Source organism: Chenopodium quinoa, unplaced genomic scaffold, assembly GCF_001683475.1.
Source record: "Chenopodium quinoa cultivar QQ74 unplaced genomic scaffold, ASM168347v1, whole genome shotgun sequence".
NCBI lineage: Eukaryota > Viridiplantae > Streptophyta > Magnoliopsida > Caryophyllales > Amaranthaceae > Chenopodium > Chenopodium quinoa.
In genome coordinates this window covers 963,509-986,342 of record NW_018744813.1, presented here as the reverse complement: position 1 = coordinate 986,342, position 22,834 = coordinate 963,509, and the positions used below count along the sequence as shown (strand labels likewise).

Sequence of the window (22,834 nt, the reverse complement as noted above, 5' to 3'; positions counted from 1 at the left end):
AGGCTTCAAGGCTTGTATTGTGGCTAGAGAAAAGAAGGTATATGGCTCAAAAGGGCTAGCAAGAGGGGCAAATATAAACTAAACTCAAAAATAGAAAATCTATCCTATAAAAAGAGAAATTCCTTTGTCATCCCCTAAAGTGGCACGGTCGCGATCTTGGGAGCTAAAAGTCAAGTTCTAGATACGAGAATGCAATAGCCAAGGATCCAAATATGCCGCTCAACAAAGTATGATGAAGGCTTGAACAATTTACCTCACTAGGGATAGCAATAACTAACTCTTGATTTCATATCCACCATAGAGAGCAACTCCATCTTACCACAAGCAAGTGAACTAGGGCTTCATGGTCTCAAAGTTCTTAACAACTACCTTAGCATATCATATCCTAGAGTCAACCTAACACATTCTCAAACCGTGCATACCTTTATAATTTAGGAATAAGGACATTCAAGAATACAAGTCCAAGCGTATTATGTCAAAAGTAAGAACAAAACAAAACACATTGCAAATTTTCCTTGATAGAAACAAAATCTTTTTGGAATTTTCAAAATAAAGAAAATGGAAATGCATATACAAATGTGCATGGCATATATGAATCAAAATTCCACCAAACATGATAGAATACCCTCCCCCAAGCTTGAATGAGGCAACATGCTCAAACTTTAAACCAAAGAATCCATGGGAGGAGAAAAGAAAGAAAGTCATCCAACCAACCAACATATGTCCAACAAGTCACAAATCATTAGAGGAAGAGCAAGGAAGGATATTACCGGATATTAGGTGGGTATAGTACCCGCAAATGACCCAATTAAACCTTCTTGAAGCCGACTACCTCTAAAATTGAATCTTGTTTTCCATGTGCTAGAAAAAGTGGAGTCAAACTTCCTTGATTCTTGATCCAAACCAATGCATAAGAGTATATTAAGTTATGTACCTAGCTCAAGCACACAAACATTTCCATGAGGCCAAAAACTATTCTAAAAATATAAAAAAAATGAAAGCAATAAACACGGGTTACTTCCCGAGAAAGGCTTGCTTAAGGTCCAAGCTTGACCGCTCTAGTAAATAATATTGCAAGGATCGTAAGAGCTTATCAAATGCACTACTACACATTTCATAAGAAAGAAGGTAGGAAAATGACGGGAAGATAACGTGCAACAAGGATAGTGCACGCAAATGAGGAGAGAGATGCCAAGAAAAAGAAGAAGAAGAATCAAAAGAAAATTCAAGAAAATAAGAAGAAGAATAGAAAGGCAAACTCTCTTCACAAAAATCTATTTGGGTGGCAAAATCACCCTTTTTCTCAATTGAAGACGAATGAGGGACATAAAAATCTTCATAGGCAAGGGGGTGCCCAATAGGCTCATTAACAAAGGAAGGAAGGGATATAGGAGTGTAGGGGATATGGTTGAAATTCCTTGAAAAAGGGACATGAGAGAAGGGGATAGGAGCAATGGTCTCTTCTTCACCACCATTCCTCAAATCACCAATTTGAGCATGAAAATCAATCATAGAATCCTCAAAAGAAGAACACTCATGATCATGATCTCCCTCAAACATCCAACTTCCAAGAGGAACTACATAATCCCCTTCACTACAATCATGAACAACAACTCCTTCAATTCCTTAAAGCCTAAAATCTCAAAGCCATGCATGAATGGATGCAAATTCATTTCAAAATGGTCTCTCTCCCATGAAGCATTCTTAATGAACTCACTCAAAAGGCTATGGGTTTTCATTTGACACTCAATAAACACATTAGACATAACCTTAAATGAATCAAAATACTCATGGATAAAAGGATCACAATCATGCACTTGAGACTCATCAAGATGGGAAAAAGGGTTAGGATTTTCAAAATCAACACTCTCTTCATTCTCAACTCCTTCACCATCACTCATATGCTCACCAATGGGATCCTCACACTCTCTTGGTTGCTCAAAATCATCATCATCATCCTCAACACACACATTAAATTGGGATTTTTCACAAACAAGCATCAAGGGTGACAATTGGCTTTCTAACTCTTCTTTTCTTCTCCTTCCCTCCTCAAGACGCTCCTCATTCTTTTTCATTATCTCTAATTGACCTCTCATAGAATTAAGAATCATTTCCTTACTAGGCCCAAGCTCATTATCAAGCTCAATGCACCTAATTTGAGATTCAAAAGTAGCAATAAGGGATTCAAAAGGTGTTGAAGGTTGAGGCTCAACAAGAGAAGAAGAAGTACAACCAAGATTGGAAAAATCAACATTAAGATCATGAGCATATACATCACATCGGGGAGTGGGGGCACAATCAAACACATGAGATTCATCATTAAGGGAACGAAGCACATCACAAGAAGGCATGGTAAATAATGAAGAATATTGAAACACACCATTAGCATCAACTTGAGCATGTACCTCATCATCATGAACAAAAGAGGAAATAGAGTTGAAATCATGTGTTTTAGGTTCACTTAATGGATCATGTAACAAATCATGGGAATTCATGCTAATATTATAAGTATCAACACATTGCATATCAATAATAGAATCATGATTACCCTTATTATAGACATCCCAAGCAAACTAAACATAAAAATCCCAAGCATCATCAATTGATAATGCTCTAAATTCACCATTATGCATGCATTCAACTTCATCCCTAGTTTGCTCATTCAAACCAAAATAACAAATCTCACAAGCCTCCCAAAGACTACAACAATAAAAATCCAAATATCCCACAAGTCTATTGAAATATTCACAAAAAGGCTCATTGTCATATTGAGGAAACGAGTTACTTGCCATTTTTTTTACAAAAACAAGCAAAAATTAAAAAATTAAAATAAAAAGAAAAGTATACACAAAGACCTACACTCAAGCAATCAAAAACAATCAAGCATTGACACCGTTCCCCGGCAACGGCGCCATTTTGACGCGGGGAAATTATGTCGTTGACTAACCTCCTCACGGCCAAACAAAATTTATTATAATCCTAAACTAACCCCTAAACAAGTCTAGTGGTAAGTTCGGAGTCAAACCACAAGGAACGGTAATGCTAGATTGTTCTTAATCTAATGCCTAAGCTATGCCGAAGTCGATTTACGGATAAAGGACACTACAACTACACTAAAACACATATAAAGAACAAGGTATGATAAAGTCTACTAGGGGAAAAGATCCACTTAGAACAATTAATAAGCTAATGAGAATCCATTTGATAATCAATCATGCAAAGAAAGAATTACAATGAGAATTAACTACACTCAAAAGTAATCACTCAAATTCCTAGCCTAGATCCCTCATTGACTAGGTGCATAGAAGAAAATTACCCAAAATGCAATCAAATATATCAATTCTAATTCACAATCCCTTGTCAAACTAAAACCAATATGAAATTAAGTGTGCTATCATGGGAGATCAATCCAATCTAAAACAAACAACATGCCAACATCAATTCAATCAATTTAATCACACAATTATCATCAAATTTATCTCAAATAACTCAAATAATCATTATAAAGCCTCACTCAACACCTAGTAGAAGGGAAACTACTCAAGCATAATGAAAGCAACTAAATAAAGCAATAAGAGAAGAGAAAGTAAGAAATGCTCATTGATATAAGGTGGAGATCTTCAAATTCCTCATTTGATTATCCAAAATCCATGAAAACCATTGTGCTCCTCACTTTCTCTCTCTAAAATTTTGAGAGTTTCTCTCTCTAAAACCTAAAACTAACCTAAAATCTATTCTAAACTGAAAAAATCTTTTTTTCTTTAATGAGCAAAAAAACTATTTATACCCCTTACAAAATTGCTTAGGAAGCTCCGCAAAAAGTCAGCTGAAACGGGAAAAGGTCCGACCGAACTCTGGGTAGGTTCGGTCGGACTCAGGGTAGGTTCGGTCGAACCTCCCTGATCCTTGTTTGGTCGAACTTTCCTGGTTCGACCCCTCCTGTAAACATGCTGAAAACTTAGTTGAAACTGCCTTGGAGGTTCGGTCGAACTTTTCAAAAGTTTGACCACACCTTGGTTCGACCGAACCTCTTAGAGGTTCGGCCACACCTCCTCTTGAACTTCCTCTTCTTGCTTCCTCTTCTTCCCTTTTGCTCCTCTTGTCTTTGTCCATGCCTCCATACTTGGCCAAGGGGCCTCCTACCGTGCTTAGGACCGTCATGGAACCTGCAAAAGATAGCAAAGATCACGAGAGCATGGGGATGATAAAATTATGCATAAAGATTATCAAAACAAGCGCAAATAAGCATACTTTTCATCCATAAAAGAAAAGGAAGCCATAAGAGGAGAAAAGAGGTAGAAAACCTAAGAAAAACAGGAGAAAAGAGACCAATACACTACCCCTAAGGGTAACATAAATGTCACTCATCACTCCACTGAATTGCTTCCTCTCTATCATTGTGATAAATTGGGGCTTGATCTCAAATTGAACTCCATCTAGAGCCGGAGTGGGAGTAAGGTGCGGGAAATCTGTGAGCTTCGGCTGCGAGTAGTCACTGATTTGCATTTGGGCCGTCATCTCTGATTCTGAATCTGAAGGAATTTTTGCGTCGCTAGAATCAGAGGGAGGGTCTCTTCGATTGTTGTCTTCCTTAGAACCCGCTAGAATTTGTCTATAGATTTTCCTTTGCCTATGAAACGAGCGCTCAATCTCAGGATCGAATGGAATGTAGCCTGATCTGGAACACCTGGGCATAAACAAGGAACTAAAAGACAAATATGAGAATTGCCTCAAAGAAATAACGTTCTCTGAGACAAGAGGGGATAATCTAGACTACAAAAAAAATCAGAAAATAAAAATAAAACGGTTTCCCTGGCAACGGCGCCAAAATTTGACAGGCTCAAGTCGTATTCAACTAATAAAAAATAAACCTAAATCCACTAACTATGTAGATAGGGAAGAAGGGTTGAACCATAGGGAAACAAGTCAATTTACTCCTAATTAATTAAATGCAATCTAAATTATCAAGTAACAATTTGTTGTAAAAAGGTAATTAAATACTAAAAGTAAGAGTAGGAAGGGAATAAAAAGGGTATAAATCAATGAAAGGAAACATAGGGCATAGGTTCACTAATAAACAATATTCCAGGGAAAATCATAATAAGAAATTATCAAGCATCAATTAATCAAATTATAAAGAGCTTTCGCTACGTATTATAATCACAGAGTTAATTTACCGGTATTAAATCTCATCTGTCGAATCTCGACTTAACCATTTATAAATTAGTCCGCTTATTGAAACTAAGCCTAAACATCAATTCTCATCTCTCGAATCTCGAATTAATATTGCTAAACTCATACAATTAAATCTGGCTAAACCTAATTGCATAGCATTAAATCAATCAATAGGAAATTAATCAAGCATTGATAATTAACAATCACAAATTACCCCTTCATATTATTTATTAGATCCCCATAAACCCTAAAAATAAAACTACTCAAGCATAATTAAATCTAAACTAATCAAAACAATAAAACAAGCCATGATGTAAGAATTAAGAAAATAACTTAAATTAAAACAAAAGAAATTGTTACCAAAAGAAATCTGGATTAAGGAATGGAATTAAGAACAAAGTTGAGAGAATTTAAGAGAGAGAAAATATTCTAAGTAGAGAGAGAAAGTCTAAAAGAGAAGGTAATACTAAGAGTTTAATTAAGGGAAAGAGAGAAAATTTAGAGAGAGAAAAAGAGAAAAGAAAACTAAAACTAAAACTTATCTAAAACTAATGAAAAGGATACTAAAACTAATTAATCCAAAGCTAACTAAAACTAATGACAAGAAAACTACTTAATGAAAAACTTCCCTACGTAACTACTACTATCTCCTTTTATAACAAAAAGGAAGTTAACATTTTAATCCCACTCAAACTCAAAGCTGTGGGAATTTTGAGCAAACCAACGAAGCCCAAAATAACGAAGCTCAATAATAATGCATAAGCGGGCCCAATAGCTGAAGGTCCAACGTTGGTACTTCGCTGGAGCAAACTTTGGGCCATCCGTTCGAGTCTTTTCCACCTGGGCCGAAATTTCATTCTTCTTAATTTATCTTGGACTTGCAACAAAATTAGTACTCCAAATAAACCGAGCCCTTAATCACCGAACCAAATTAATTAGCTCGACCTTGGGCTTCAAATACTCTTCATTACGTACGATCATCTCTAATATTTTCATAGTGGCTTAATAATCTCGAGAATTGACATAAATATGTAAATTTCTACAAAATAATACCAACTCTACAAAAAACACTAGAAAACGTATATTAGTAATAAAAATAGCTCCGCATAGCTCAAATAAGCAAAAATATGATCGTGGGACAGGGAATAAATATATATAAAATAAACTTATCACAACCCATCGAGAAAACCGAGAACTACACCAGTATAATAAAAAGCTCGGCCTTCTATGTCGCCAATGTGCCCTTCCTCGGATACCGGGGGATGATTATGATGTTATCATAGAAACTAAGTTTTTTTAGCTCCATCCAGAGACTCTTTCAACCAGGGATGTAATAAAGGTCCCTAATAATTGGATTCCCATGTGCGCATGGTTTATAGATGAGACGTTCTTATCTGCCTGTGGGCATAGCACAATGTTTCTAAAGCGTTCGTCTGACATACATTCGATTAAATGCCGCTTGTACTATTGTTAGCCAATCATGATTTTGTACTAAGCGTGTGTTCATTATTTTTGAAGAAGAAGCTTTAAACATGGTGGCTGAAGAGAAGACTTCCATGCAGTCCTCTGCACAAATTCGGAGGGACTTGGCGGAGGCTAGAGCCGCGAAACTGAAGGCGGAGGTGATCAACCGTCTTGCTCCTTGATCTAACTTTCCAACAAGCAGGCCGGTTACTTATTTAATACTTCTAAAATTTCAGGGTGGAGAAGCTCATAGGTCCTTTACAAAGAACCTAATTAAACAGGGACGGGATGAGACCACATCTACTCCAATCAAGCCTGCTAAGTTTGCAAAAGCAGCTTCAGGTAAGACTAGACCCAAAGGGTCTTATGGGAAGAACCGCCTCTACATCTGGGAGAATAATGTTATTGCAGGAGGATTTAGAGTGGGCTTTGATATGGTCCCATCCAGCCTCTCTGCGCTTGTGGGTGGAGCAATCCCACAAGCTTCAGAAGGTAAATATAATCCCGTCGAATCTCCGCCTGAGCTGGGATGGCCGTTGCGAGTGAAATCTCACCCTTAAAAAACTTCCTCGTCAGACAACCTGCATCAAGCTGGTGCCGCTTATATAGCTCACTCACCCCCTTTCACATATGGTGCAGATCGATCCCCCGATGGCCGGACGTCCAGGCGTATGCCCGGTTCATGCGGGCGGCCGTCCCCAAGAGGGACAAGGATACTATCCCAGGCATTGAGATGTTCAATGTTGAAGGGATTAATGCACTCTTTTCTGAGGTATATCTAACTCCCCTTTTCTTAAAATAAGCATAATATATCCCCCGTGATTGACATCATTTGTGTCAACAGGCCATGCTCAGGGTTGACGGACTCAAACGGCCAAATGCTCGGAAGAGAGAGGAGGTAAAAAGAGCCCTTAGATCAACTAAGGATTCTCAAGATGTTGTAGAATATCAATGTACCCTTAATGAACTTTAAACTAAAGTTACAGGCGGATTAGATCAGGGGTCTTAAAATAGCCCTGAATGAGGCCAAGGAAAAGGCCGACACGACTGAAACCAAAATCAAGAAGGCGGAGGGAGACCTCAAGACCTTGCAGGGTGCCTCTCAGGAGAATATAAATCTCAAGGCGGAGGTGGACAGCTGAAGAAAGATGCGGAGCAGGTCTAAATGAATCTCAAGGCAACAATCGTGGAGGAGCAAGGCCGTCTAATTGCTGAAAACAAAGAGGACTCCGACACCCAGATGAAGATCGCCTAGGATGATCTCTACCCAAATAAGAACTATTGCATGTGGGCTCTAGCTTTTTAATATGCTGAACATGTAGTGTATTTAAGAGAGAAAGGAGAGCTTGAGCCCGAGTCTTTCGACGGCTGGCCAAATAGAGAGCTTGAGGAGCCTGTCAAGGACCTCCTCGAAGAAGGAGAAGCCATTGAGCTTCAATCTAATGGGAGAATTCCAAAGAAGTGAACCAGGCGGCTCAGAACCAGGTGACCCAACCTCGGCCTTCATTTCTCAGCGGCATTATGCCAAACTAGATTTTTTCGGCCTGTGTGCCGAGTATATGTGTGTTTTTATCGACTAAGGAGTCAGATAACAATTTAATTTTCTTTTCTCCTAGATGTTTATCCGGTAAACAATATTATCTGGTTTTATCCGGTTTTGAATGAAGTTTGCCGACTAAGTCGGCTTGATGAAATTTTTATTTTGTTTCAGTTTTTGCATATATTTTCTGCAATTTTTATTTTTGAATTTTTTCCTAACTTTTTAAAGCATGCGGCAGTTTAGATAGTATACTGGCTACTCTTGCCCCTAGCGGTTGTGTGGTTGGTTTCAGTACTTCTTTGATTGATTGTCTTTGGAATGTTTGATACCTTAAACAGTATGGAATGTTCCTAAGTCAATCAATCATAGTAGTGATTGCCCAAAACCAAGTACACAGCCGTCAAAAACAGTCGTTTTACCCAACCGGGTATTCGCGTTTAACTTGTTTATGAGCCTGAAGGGAACTTGCCGTCTGGAAGTTAATGAAATAGGGAACATATTGTTCGCCTGCTTAGTGATCCTCATGCGGCTTAAAGGCCGACTAGGGGGCCTTCAATCCATTGCACCTGGTTCTTCTACCCCATTGGGGTGACTGGTACAACTTTGTTGAATAGTCTTATAGAGAATTTCAGTAATTAACCGGCTGATGTCACTTGACATCCGGTTTTTAGCTTAATCATTCTTTTAGATTATTTTGGTTAGACAGCTATGAGTTGACCAATTTGTTCGTTCAATCTTTGCCGTCTGAATATGCTGGTAGAGCAAACAATAGAATTCCCTCTGCGACGATAACACCCAGAGCGGCGTCGCCGGACGCCATACTCAAATAGGAGCAAAGGAATTTATAAAAAGTTTGCATCAAGTAAGTGGCCTCAATTTAAATATCATTTTATCCACTAATTTTTTTAACCAAGCTTAGTTTTATTCATTGTAGGGGCCGTCTGTGCATTGCACAGATAACTGCCCACCAATTTAAATGTCAAGTTAGCCGCTAAGTTTTTAACCTAGCTTATTAATTCAATATGACGTCTGTGTTTTCAATAGATGGAAGTGGATTACTGCGCATGTAAATATACAAAGAAATTAAGTTAAATTGGAAACAAAAAGAAACTTTTCATTGATGGGCTTTTTATTTACAAAAATTTACAAGTCTTAAAAGTAGTACTCTTTCAAGTTGTCTACATTCCAAGTTCTAGAAAGCCGCATGCCTTTTGGAATTTCCAGCCGGTAGGTGCCGTTTCTCACCTTTTTGCAGATCCGGTAGGGGCCTTCCTAATTAGGAGTTAGCTTTCCTTACCGGTTGCCTCCATATTTCTCCCCAACTTTTAAGGGTCATTTGTGCACTCTCTTGTTGTAGGCACGAGTCATTCTCATACGGTAAATCTCATGACGCAAGGCAGCATTGCCCCTGCGCTCCGGGAGTGAGTCCAATGCTAGCCGTATGGCCTCCCAATTTCCCTCTTCATCGTATAGCATGACTCGTAGAGTCGACTCATAATGCTCAATGGGCAAGATGGCTTCCGCATCGTAAACTATGAGAAATGGGGTTTCACTGGTTGCCCCTTTTTGGTTATTTGGATGGCCCATAGGACATGAATTAACTCTTCAGCCCATAAACCACCGGCTCTTTCAATTTTCTTTTTGATACCGTGTGAGATGAGTTTGTTGAAGGCTTCAACTTGGATATTTGCCTAGGGTCGAGCAACTGATGCAAAACAATGTGAGATCCCTTGATCTCCCAACCAAGTTTTAAGCTAAGGCGTCTCAAATCGAGGTCCATTATCAAATACCATAAACATAGGTACCCCAAATCGGGTGATAATGTTCTTCCAGATGAAGGAGATTACATCCTTTATCTTGATGCCTTTGACCGCCTCTGCTTCCACCCACTTAGTGAAATAGTCCACAACCACAAGAATATAGCGCTTTCCGCCATGTGTAAGCGTATAAACCCCAGAATGTCCATGCCCCATTCAGCAAACGGGACTTGGTTGTGGATTGTCGTCAGGTCAGTAGCTGGGCGATGTATTAGCTTGCCAAATATTTGAAACTTATCACATTTTTTAAAAAACTCCATGGCAACTACATTAGCTTGCCAAATATTTGAAACCTATCACATTTTCAATAATGCCGCCTGGCCCTAACAGCTAATGCATGAGAGGCACAATATCCCGTATGCAACTCTTTGAGAACTTCTTTCCCCTTTTCCGGGGTAACACACTTCAGTAAGGGCTTCGGAAACCTCGCCTTGAAGAGTTCTCCTTCTCTCATCTCTAAGTTTGCTGAACGCTTCTTGAGCACGGCTGCCTCCTAGGATGAATCAGGGAGCGTGCCGTTTGTTAGATATGCCTAGATGCCATCCATCCAAGTAGAACTTCGGTCCAGTACTTAAATGGGCTCGTCATCAGATATACTTCGTTTTTCCCTTACCTCCTAAAAGAGTAACTGAGGCATATCACAGGAGGCGGAGGATGCCAATTTTGACAGAGCATCCGCCTGGTTGTTTTCAAACTTGGGCACTTAACTTAGATGAAATTGCTTAAGTGTCCCAGCTTTAGCTTTGACCGCCTGCAATATTTGATCATAGTCGGATGGGTGGATTCATATTGCTTAAGTGGTATTGGCTAACGACCAACTGAAAATCAGAATAGGCGTCAAATTTTGTTGCCCCTGCTGCCTTACACATGCGGATACCGACTAACAGGGCTTCATATCCCGCCTCATTGTTTGAGACCAAGAATTTAACTGTAGTGCATACTCATATTTGTCTCCTTCCGGAGATTGACAGATTATTCCTGCACCACATCCATTCGTAGTAGATCTCTCGTCTATATGCACCATCCAAACCTAATCAAGGTTGTCCGGAGCAACCGACCTTGTCATTTCTGCCCCTGCTACCTTACACATGCGGATACCGACTAGTAGGGCTTCATATTTCGCCTCATTTTTTGAGTCCCGGAACTTAAACCGTAGTGCATACTCATATTTTTCTCCTTCTGGAGATTAACAGATTATGCCTACACCACAGCCATGTTGGGGTTTGGTGAGTCCGACTCACCGCAGAAACAACCCCGACCCAAGGAACCACTCGTAATTAATAAAACCATAAAGCATAAATAAATAAACATAAGAAAAAGGAAGAACGAATCATACCCTTGAAGCGAGCTTTGCCCTCTCAAAACGGGCTCTTACTTGAAAGCCTTGAGCACCGCAAATGTCGTGCCTCCAACGGTATCCACCCACAAAGGACGAACACGACTTTTTAGGTCCGCTACCTTGGAGTTAGCAAGGTCCGACCAAAACCCAAGTGTTAATGGAGTTTAAGAGTTTTTCCCAAAATATGGAATGCTCTTTCTAACTCCCACTCAAGCACTTTACTCCAAATCCCAAGGTTGGTATTTATAGAGGAACGTATGAGTGGGAATTTTTATCCCATCAATGTGGGATCATGAAATTCCACAAATTAATTTAAAGCTAAATTAAATTAAAATTGCAAACTACTAATAAATCTACAAGTGGCATTACCATGTGAAATGGGTTGGTGAGGACCACATGGAGAGTAGCGGACCATACTTGCTCCCACTCAATACTCTCCTTGTGCCACATGTCCTTACCTACTTGCTCCCATATTCCTCAAGCTTCCCCGTAGTGACCGGCCCTATGGCCCAGCCACGAGCCCAGCCCAAGCCCAGCCCCGCACCAAGATGCGTGCTGCTGCTGTGCGCGCAAGTCACGCACTTGGTGCGGGCTTGCTGCTGTGCGTGGCTGCTAGTGCGTGCGCTGCTAGCACGCATAGCTTGCGGCAGCTAGCTGCTGCACGCACCACGTGCACGCGGCTGCTAGCTGCTGCTGTGCGTGGCTGCTAGCACGGTGTGCTAGCACGCACCTAGCCAGCCATGCTAGGCTCGGCTTGGTGCGCTTGCTAGCCACCTATGCTTGGACATTTTTGGCCCTAGCATTCGGATGCTCGGGGCACTCCGATGCTAGGGGTATTTTGGGAATATGTTCTATTTATTATTATTTTGTGTGTCTCGTCTTTTTATTATTTTTTACTCGACTTCCGACGATCGGTTTCGACACTCCAAGCTCGAATTACCGACGTCTAAATATTTAACACCCGGGCGACGATTTAATATCTTCCGAATTAATTCGTCGAGTCGGTTCGTATATTTTGCTTGGGTGTGACCCGAAGGGTTCAGTCAAGATGAAGCTATAATATTAATTATATCAATATTACTGATCGGAAGCGGCCTCTACCCAGGCATTCCGATCACTTGAACTTACTGAATATATTAGCTTTCTAATAATTCTGAACCCGCTATCAGAATAATACACTTGTTCGAAGGACACCATTCCTTTCAAGCCATTCGTAGTAGAGCTCTCGTCTACATGCACCATCCAAACCTAATCAAGGTTGTCTGGAATAGCCGGCCTTGTCATTTAGATAATAAAGTCGGCAAACGCTTGACCCTTCACAGCCTTTCTCGGCTTGTAGGGTATTTCAAGACTTTGCATTTTAATATCCCATTTAAGCATTCTGTCAGATGAGTCCAGGGTTGTCATTGGCTGTTTGAGGGGCTGAACTTTGTATATCACTATCGGATGTGCCAAAACGTATAGTTTAAACTTCTTAACAGCCATGTAAAGATCAAGGCCAAACTTTTCAACCATAAGGTACCGGAGTTCAGCATTTCTAAGAAAATAGCTAATGAAATAGACCGAGAGCTGATTGTCGTCTCTCTTAGCAAGGAGAACATCACTGAAACCTAGTCTTCTTCCTGATTGCTTGGAAGAAGTAAAGGCATTTGTCACCTGGCCGGCTGAGGAATCTCCCCAGCGCTGCCAGACTACCGGTTAGCCTCTAAGCTTCCTTGACAGTGCGGGGTGACTTCATGTCAATCACCGCCTGTATCTTCTCGAGGTTAGCCTCTATCCCCTTAGATCAATTAAGAATTCGAGAAACTTCCCAGACTCAACACCAAAAACAAATTTTTTGGGATTAACATGAGATTATCTCGCCTGAGTGTGGTGAAGGTTTCACGGAGATCAGCAAGGTGATCTACTGTAGCCTGGATTTAACTATCATGTCATCAATATACGCCTCTATATTCCTTCCAATCTGATTAATGAAGACTGTATTAATCATTCGTTGGAAAGTAGCTGGCACATTCTTCAAGCCAAACAACATAATCGTACAACAGAATAGCCCCTAATCAGTGACGAAGACCGTCTTCTATTGATCTTTTTTCCACAGGGGTATCTGATGGAAGCTGGAGTAGGCATCCATAAAACTCATCAAGGCATGCCCAGTAGTAGAGTCGATAAGGTTGTTGATCTTTGGAAGCGGGTAACTGTCTTTTGGACATGCCTTGTTAAAGTCAGTGTAATCAACACACATGGGCCAAGTACCATTCGGCTTCTTTACAAGTACCACGTTCGCAACCCAATCAGGGAAGTTACTTTGACGACTGAACCCTACGTCTAACAGCTTTTTAACCTCAGCAGTTTCCGCCTAACTTCTTTCCTCACCGTGAATTATTTTCTTTTGCCGGATGGGCTTCTTTTTTGGATCCATGGCGAGTTTGTGGACAGCGAGATCTGGGCTGATGCCTGGCATCTCTTCCACTTCAAAGGCAAAAATGTCTTTGAATTCTTTCAACAGAAGGTGCAAATCTGCACCAAGCCTTTCAAAGGCAGTCGTCCCTACCTTAAAGGTTCGCTCTTGACGGCTGTCGTCCAGAGGAATATCAATGTACTCACCAGAGTTGGGGACGAAGATCATCTGGCCGTTCCCCGGTAAGTGATTGCTATTTTTTCTCCTTCTTCACCTCCACAAGTTGTTAAGTTTTTCTTTTCTTTGAGGCTACTGGAGGGGGTTAATCTTTGGCTCCTTCGGTTAACCAATTGCAGCAAAAGTTGGCTTGACGTCTGAGAGATATCACACCCTTGCCGTGTTCTGATCCCTGTTAAGGGAGCCAAAAGAGCCATCATCCTTTTCATACTTGAGAAGCATGAGAGCTGGGATGATGACGGCCTTGCATTCGTTCAGAGTGGGTCGGCCTAGTATGATGTTGTAGGCGGTCAGCTCTTTAACCATAAGGAACCGAATGACCATGTGTCACCATTTTCCTTTCTCCCCCAGCCGGATGGGTATATTGATTTTTCCGACTGGGTGCACGACCCCTCCACCAAAGCCAACTAATGGATGGGAGACGTCACGCAGGCTGTTCGTGTCTATTAAGATTCGGCCAACCAGCTGGTTGGCGACCTTGCATTCAATGAAGACTGGGTCGTCCAGCGGTCGGCGCACTTTGCCCCAGTCCTTCTTAGTGATGAGGACGTCAGGGAATGTTCCACTGAAGGACGTCTTCCCATCATCAATTGAATGGATCATCCTCTTCAGATGATCCTTGGTGCCCCGAATGGTCAGGACAATGCTTTCGAATCTGCCTGCTATAGTGAAGCCGGATCCTTGTCGATATCCGAGCTACTAGTGGGCTAGACAGTTTTTGACAACTGCCCCAAATTCGTCTTAGAAGTCGCTTTGGAAATTCAAGACATAGGACTTCAGTAAGCCCTTGTCGGCCAGACTGTCCAACGTCCGCTTGAGGCTTTAGTAGTCATTGGTGTCATGGCCCACTTCCTAGTGGAAGTGGCAGAATTTATTCTTGTTCCACGACTGAACGAAATTCTTTATAGGGTTCGACTTCTCAATGCTCAGTCGGTCCTTCACCTCTGTGAAGATGGTGTAGCAGTCTTTATTAAATTCGTATCGTGAGACATACGGTTTGAATTATTTCTTTTTCTTTTTGGACGGCTGGTCAGGTTCCTCAACCGCGCAAACTTTTATTCTCTTTTTTCTCTTTTCAGATTTCTAAGCCATCTTAGCAGACTGACTCTCCTTTTGCTTGTCGGACTTCTTAGAGTTCGACTGATTGCTGGACGAGCAGAGGTTGGTAGCTTGAATAAAGCTCTCTGCCTCTATCAACGCCTCTTGAAGGGTGAAAACCCTTTTTTTTACAAGGTCTAACTTAGAGGTCGACCCGTCCTTTAGACCCTTGAAGAAGTCTATATAGGGTACCTTGTCAAACAGCCCTTGGATTTGAATACTTACCAAGTTGAACAGCCTGACATAGGAGTGGAGTCCTTCTCTCTCTCCTTACCGGGATGGTGCTCAAGTCAAGACTTGTTTTATTGACATGGATGTTCATTGAGAAGTTGGAGGCAAACAGGAAGGCAAGCTTCCTGAAGCTGTCAATGCATCCGGCTGGCAAGTTGCCAAACCATTATTAGGCGCGATCTGTACCTGCAAAACAATGGAGACTCCAAGTGCTGGAGCTCCGACTCCGACGATCAAGTTAGTACTTGAGTATGAACTGGAGAAAGTGCGGAAAAAGAGATGAGATCTTCTTAGATTCCGAGATCAAGTGTTTCTCTGATGTAAGAGAATGTAGGGTATGTTGTAATAAATTGTATATGTCCCAAAAATGGGGGAATCTCCCTATTTATAGGGTTATCGGAAATTGTGCCCTTAATTAGGTCACTCTAACCTAATTATACTGGGTTGCGCCGAATTACAGCTTTCTCGGGATTTGGGCCCTTGAAGGCCGCCTTTTTCTCCCATGTTCTAGGAAATACACGTGTCAAATGGAGATTGGTCCTATTCGGACCAACCAGGGTATGGCACGTGTCAGTATATGATTAGCCCACGTGGCACGGGTAAAATTACCCAAAACAAGAGCGCAATTACGAGAGCGCGTCAACTTAACTTTGAAAATGGACTTAAAACACACAACTTGACCCCGAAAAATCATCTACAAAAGACGCCATTTAAGAGGAGAAAACAAAATAAAATAAAACTAAAGTAAAACTACGGATTAGGAATTAACAATATGAAAATATCATAAACACTAATCGAGAACCAAAATGAGTTTTTAAACTGTAAAATCAAAGAAAACTAAGAAAATTATAGGAGATAAAGAAAGAAAATACAGAAAAAGGACCTAAATATTATTCTATTGAGTGCCATCAATGACGCTCATCAACGCTAAGTATTTAGATCTTTATCTGTTTTTAACATAATAGCAAGCCTAGAGTAAGGAGGTTGTTCCCATCGTAGGGGATCCTTCCTTAGATGCCCATGGCCCTTTAAAAATCTAGGACTTTACACTTGATAGGGTGTATTAGGATTTGAATTCCTGACTGTTTAGTAGACCTTGAATTAGTAATGATACTCTCATCTCGCTTTTTCGTAAAAAAACAAGTGGGAGTCGCCAATATGTTTTGGGAAAACTTATAAACCTCATTCATGCCTTTCTCCCATGTGGAGTTCATGGAATAATTAGCACAAATCGTAAGTTTACCCATGGCCAAATTGGTCTAAATAAACTAGAAATGAGTTCGGGAGCGAGGGTACTCAAATAACATTCCCTTTAAAGGAGAATCGCTATTTTAGCCCTTCCTTTTTCACCATTTCATTACCAAACAACATATGCAACGTGATACCTAAATACTAAGTTAGTTGATTTTATTTACAAGCATTAATCACGTAGGAATTACATTACAAAAGTCAGTATTCTTCGTTAATCAATATTTGTGAAAAGAACAAAATAAACAATATTCGTCTTGTCTTAAGTGATAAAACAACAATTAATTATCAAATTCTTGTCTAGATTAAACGAAAGAATGCTATGTGAATTAATTAATTAAATTTTTTTTAAAGTCATCAAATAACAATATTTATTCAATTAAAGTTATTTAAACGATAAAAGAAAAGTGATTTATCTAAGTGCTCAGGGAACTAACTGTTCTTCTCTGTATGCTTAGATCTCCGTCTTGGATGTTTATGGACCTTCTTTCTTCTTTGTACCTCCAAAGGCTTTAATGTATTAAATTAGTGTTGAAGATTAGTTGGAAAGAAAGAGGAAAAATTAGTATGATAGTAAGAGGGTTTGAGAGAGATTAGTGTTTTCAAAATTAGGGGTTTAGAATTCTGATTTTCTGTCCGCGCGTTTAGAGCTGAACGAAGACCCCTATTTATAGACGTAGGAATCAAGGTTTAGGGTTTTAGAGCCGCAGCGGCAGGTGGCGCGTGCAACTCTCTTAGTTTCACTGGGTGCCGCGTGCATTTTAATGAGTCGCGCGCGCCAGGCGCGCGCAACTTATTGAGTTGCTCTGGTTTGCGGTTTGCCTTATACAAAAACGCGTTTTTAAAACTTCCATAACTTTTTATTGCGGATTCGGATTAAGGCGTAGGATATATCATTGGAAAGATATGAATGTATAATTTCCAATGCCGTTATATTTAGGTTAAAACATCTTATAGATCAAAAGTTATAGCCGTTGGAGTGCAAGGGTGTCGGTTTTAGGGCCCTGTTTAGTGTTTTGATCATAACTTCTTTGTTATGTCTTTGAATGGGGTTATAATATACCGTTGGAAAGCTATTTAAAATGGATATCCATATTTATAGTCTTGCATGGGAATTTGATGGGTGATTTATATGTTTAGCTCGTTTTTCAACAATGTAGGTTCCATTGGATCCAATCATTGCATTTAACGCATTTAGGTCCATTATTAATCAAGTTTAAACATGTATGAACACGTTTTAGGCCTAATTAGTAATAAAAAAAGTCTCTAAGATAAATTGGTCTCAAATATTGGTTTTAACTTACTTTATAATGCATTTCATAGTCCATAAACACTTTAACTTTGATCTAGCATGAAGAACGGGTTTTTGTAACATCATCGCACTTCCTTTTCGGGACAAGAGGCCAAAAGTAGGTGTCTAAAGTTAGCCCCCACTTTGATCGAGTCTAGAATAGACGATGATCAAAGTAGTCAAGGAAATACATCTGAGGCTCATTCTGCGAAGTTCTCTAAGGGTAGAGAATCTTTTAGTAATGTTAAGGATGTCGAAACAATCCTTGATTTGCTAAGTGTTTGAAACAAGTAGCTATTAAGGCTAAAAAAAGTTTTTTCTAGTCTTAATGTCCTAAAGAATCTAGATTGATCATTTGCAATTGTAGAACTCTTTTACAAGTAAAGGTGTTCTGGGTGATGTCAAGTCATGAGAAGAGATCGGTTTGAAAAAGAGTAAAGGGGATGATTTCCTCTCAATCATGTAATCGTTGGTCTAAAGTCCCTCTATATGTCATTGAAACTTTAGCTTGATTTTAACAAGGTGTAAAAATGATAAAAGGGGTGTTTCGTCTTTCGCAATCAGAATAAAGTTCTCGACAATTTGCTTGCCAAAACGCAATACTCGGTGTCCATAAGATAGAAATACATGTCTCAGGACTGGAGACACATATCCAAATTTAGTGAGAAAGAAGAAAATCGGCAACTCTCTCAGTATTTTTGTCCATAAGATAAGTACACGTGTCTCAGGACTGGGGGCACGTGACTACATAGGTGCGACATCGTCTCGTCGCTCTTTATACAGGGGGTAGACGACACCCTAACTGTCCAGTAAGCTGGTATGCTCACTAACTATTGTATTTTCTACCAATCAAGAAGTGTTTATTCCTGAATGGTTCGGCGTGCCTGTCGACTCGTGAGCTAATGCCTAAAGTAAAGTAATTCTCTACCTTTTAGTTCCAAGAGGTAGATCTCGCAAAGCTGGCCGGGAAGAAGTGAAATAGTACGAAACACCTATGCCATATAATTTTACGTTGTATGATAACGCCTTGCATTTTTACGCTGCATGATGATGCCTTCCTTTTTGCTGTGGACATGAAAAAAGAAGAAAAGCTGGACATTTATAGAGTCAGTACAGTAAAATGACAAACCTTTCTATGAGAGCTTTTACGTAAAGCACCGCTACGGAATGTCTTAAGATACTCTTACGAAAAACGTCCAAAATGTATGCTTAGGGAAGGCATAAAGCACGGTGTGCATGCAGGATGATGCAAAAAACTATCAAAGAAGAAAAGAAACTACTGGATGAAAAGCAATTTTAAAGGATTTTTATAATTTACGCGTCATTACGTCTAACAACATACAAAACCGTGGGAAAAAATTGAAACGGATCGAAATCTGAGTATTGGTCTTTTGAGTGACCAGTGTCCACGCGCAACATAGTAAGTCGCGCTGGCCAAGCGCGCGCAAGAAACTAGGTTGCGCTGGGATGCCACGTGCAACTTGATGAGTTGCGCGCAGCATTTTAATTAGTAAAAGAGTTGGAAAAGCGCGATCTGCAGCTCACTTTCTTCTTCTCCTCTTTCTCCAATTTTGATCTCTTCCCATTTTTTTTGGTTGTCATTTAAAGCTAAGGAAAGTAAATCTTGCTCCTTTTTATTTTACCAGACTTAGATCTTGGTTAATAAAATGGAGAAATCGAATTAAGGATCCTAACTTGGAGTTAGGGTTTTCGATTCGACTTGTTTTCATGAATTTGTTTGTTTTTCCTTGTTTTAAGAAATATATTGCAACAAATTTCATGCGAAATCGTAAAGTATTGATTCTGTATGAGCATATCAAGCATATATGTGTTTGTTCATTCTAATTTTAAATTTGTGCTTGAACTTTATTTATTTTTTTGCTTACATAGACTATACTTGTTAATTTTAATGTAAATTTAAGTGTTTAGAACAATAATTATGAATTAAAATTATAAATGAAATTTTGAACTTTGATAATAGCATGAATTTGTTCTTGCGACTCATGTTTATTTTTCCCATGCGTAAGTTGCGAAATTGGTTTTATCAATGATGAAAATAACCGATGGTTATTATTATTCACTTATAAAACTGTGATTTCATGATTTGCACAAAACTAGTTACTTTAGGAAATTCTTGAAGAGATCATCGAACTGGTGTAGCTTGGTCATATTTCGGGTCCGTAAGCCCCCATTTTATATTTTCGAATGTTGTAGCCCCTAGTGTTGGGTGACTTCGATGATTTGCTTGTTGTTAATAATTAGACCCTTTCATGTTGCTTGAAATGGGTCTAAAAATCTTGTGTTTCTTCTTATTATGATAATAACTAGGGTCTTGGAAACGATTAAACTAGTGTGTTTAAATCGTTTTTGACCATTTATAGTTTTAACAAAGGAAAATTTGCTAAGTCTAGTAATATTGGTCATCCATTAGAACAAGTGAGAGGAAAAATGAAATGTTGTTCAAATTTTTCGTCTATTCTTTCTATTTTTGAATTATTTCTTTTGAGTTCAAATTTTGTCTCTGTTTTGAAGATCGAGAAAGTAGATGTTATCCTCCTTGCGAAATTCCAATTTGTGTAACAACGGAGAATAAGTTTAAATGAAGACTCCTTAAATTAGATTTTAGGAGTCTTTTGTTTACATTCTAACTCATGAAATTGTTTGTCTTGTGTTAATAAAGTGTCTTGATACAATTTTCATGATGAATGATTGAGTACTAAACTTTTGTATGAGCAAGTATTTTTTTTATGTATCATGATTTTGTTTCTTTGCTCTGTACTAATCATACTCTCTAACCTTTAGAGTAAATTGAAGTCTCAAAACAACAATTATGCCCTAAGATTAGTATTTGAATTTGAACCTGAAAATGGCTCGAATATGAAACTTGATTAATGGCCATGTTCAGTTAAAAACTTAGTTTTTAAAGGAACAAAATGATTATTAAATCATTGTTATGTATTTGAAAATTGTAAGGATCGAGATGTACGTAAACCATTTTTAACATACACTAGGTGAAAAAACAAAATTGGCACCGTCCAAAGGGCACCGGTTCTTAAGAACCGGAGGGGAAAAAAGGGGAAAACGGGCGGGATTTTGAGGGGAGAGTATTGCCACCGGTTAAAATTAAACCGATGGAAAAAACATTAAACCCACTAGTTTTGAACCGGTGGCCTTGTTAAATAAATTTAAAAAAAAACCGACCTTAGCTTCGTCCATTTGTCTCCCCTTTTATATCCCCTAACCCTAAAATAACTTAACCCTAAGCTTTAATCTCTCTTATGCGCCTCTCTCTTCTCTCTCTTCCTCTCCTCCTCTGCTCCTTCTCTCTCCTCTCTTCTCTGTCCTCTTTCTCCAACCACGAATGAAGCTCCCCTCTCTCTCCTCTTCTTTCCCCTCTCTTCTCTCTTTTGTCTCCTACCCACCACCACCGCCGCCACTAACCACCGTCGCCACCAAGTCCGAGGTTAGTGCATGTTATTGGGTTTAATTATTCGAGGTTAGGGTTTCTAGGTTAATTTATTTTCAAATTTTTGGGGTTTTTTCGAATTGATTATGGGTTAATTTATTGTGGGTTTTTTTTCGAATTTATTTTGGGGTTAATTGATTTTCGAATTGATTTTGGGGTTTTTTCGAATTAATTTTGGGGTTTTTTCGAATCGATTTTGGGTTTATTTAATCGATTTTTTTATTTTCAATTCGATTTTTCTGGCTTGTTTTTATTTTCAGTTTGATTTTCCTGGGTTTATTTAATCGATTGTTGGATTTTAATTCGATTTTTCTGGGTATAATTATCCGAATTTAATCAGTTTTGTATTTTAATTCGATTTTTCTCGTATTTTCTGAGTTTAATTTTGGGTTAATTAATCGATTTTTATTTTTCTGGGTACATCATGCATGTGTTTTATGGGTTTTTTTTTTATTTTGAGTTTTCTGGGTTATTCTTTTTTATTTTTTCGAGGATTTTATGTTGTTTTTCTAATTCTTTATAATTTTGAGTTTTCCACCTTTATTTATTTTTTTATTTTCAGTTCGTCGAATTCGGAGTCGGAGGAGAAAATTGATGGCCAATACGGCTTCTGCAATTCAGCTACCGAGCTCATGTTGTTCGGCTTCTCGTCGAATCCCTTTGTTTAGTTTTTTTTTGGCAAGTGTAAAATTCCTGATTATGAATTTCAGTTATATTTGGTGTTGTATGAGTTTTCTGCTAATTTTTAAGTGAAAAAAGATAAAAAAAAAAAAAGGGAATTATATTTTTTGGGGTATTTTAGGCACCGGTTAACCGGTGCCAATAATAAGTTTTCCTACCAGTTCAAACCGGTGGCTTTTAATCCGATTATTAGCACACCCCAAATTGGCACCGGTTCAAAACTGGTTGCATTGAGGGTTTTGAACCGGTGCCAATTTTGTTTTTTCTACTAGTGTTAGGCGATTCACGAAAGTAGCTCAAATGGCATGTATATCTCATTTTGTTTTTTTGTTTGTGTCAATATTAGAGCCCCCATGTGTCGGGTTATGCACATTCTTGCTATTTCACAAGTCTTGGATCCCCCAATTTAGGGTAGTTCTAATGACTTGCTATTGTTTAGGCCATTCATATGATACTGAGATGGACCTATGTATTTGTCCTATTCAGTTAAAGTCATGTTCAAGAAAGCAAGTTAGTTCTTTGCTTGTTTATAAACCAAAACAATTGTGTTGAAGGTTTAGTAATCTTACCTAATGTCCAAACGGTTGTAAAGATCATTGCGGTGATTTTATTCTCAAAGTTGATTTAAAACATCAAATATTTTTTTTGTTCTTATCAATCTTTGATTTTGGTCTTGTAGGTGGTTTGTTTACCATCCCTTAGCCAATATTCGCTGGAGAACTAAGCGAGAACAAGTTCGAGTCAAGAAGAAGTCGAATCTTAATTCATTCCTTTTGGAAATATTTATGTATATACATGTATTATCCAAACGGTTATTAAGAAATCAAAAATTTATTTATTTGAGAAAAC

At 39.1% G+C, this 22,834-nt stretch overlaps 1 long non-coding RNA gene across 1 annotated transcript; it reads left to right on the top strand.

The window, feature by feature from the left end:
- Positions 1–21,177: 21,177 nt before the first annotated feature.
- On the top strand, positions 21,178–22,622 carry LOC110703999. The gene is made up of 2 exons (XR_002507832.1): positions 21,178–21,301; positions 21,867–22,622. It is a non-coding gene; the product is annotated as an uncharacterized LOC110703999 (long non-coding RNA).
- The last annotated feature ends 212 nt before the right edge of the window (positions 22,623–22,834 follow it).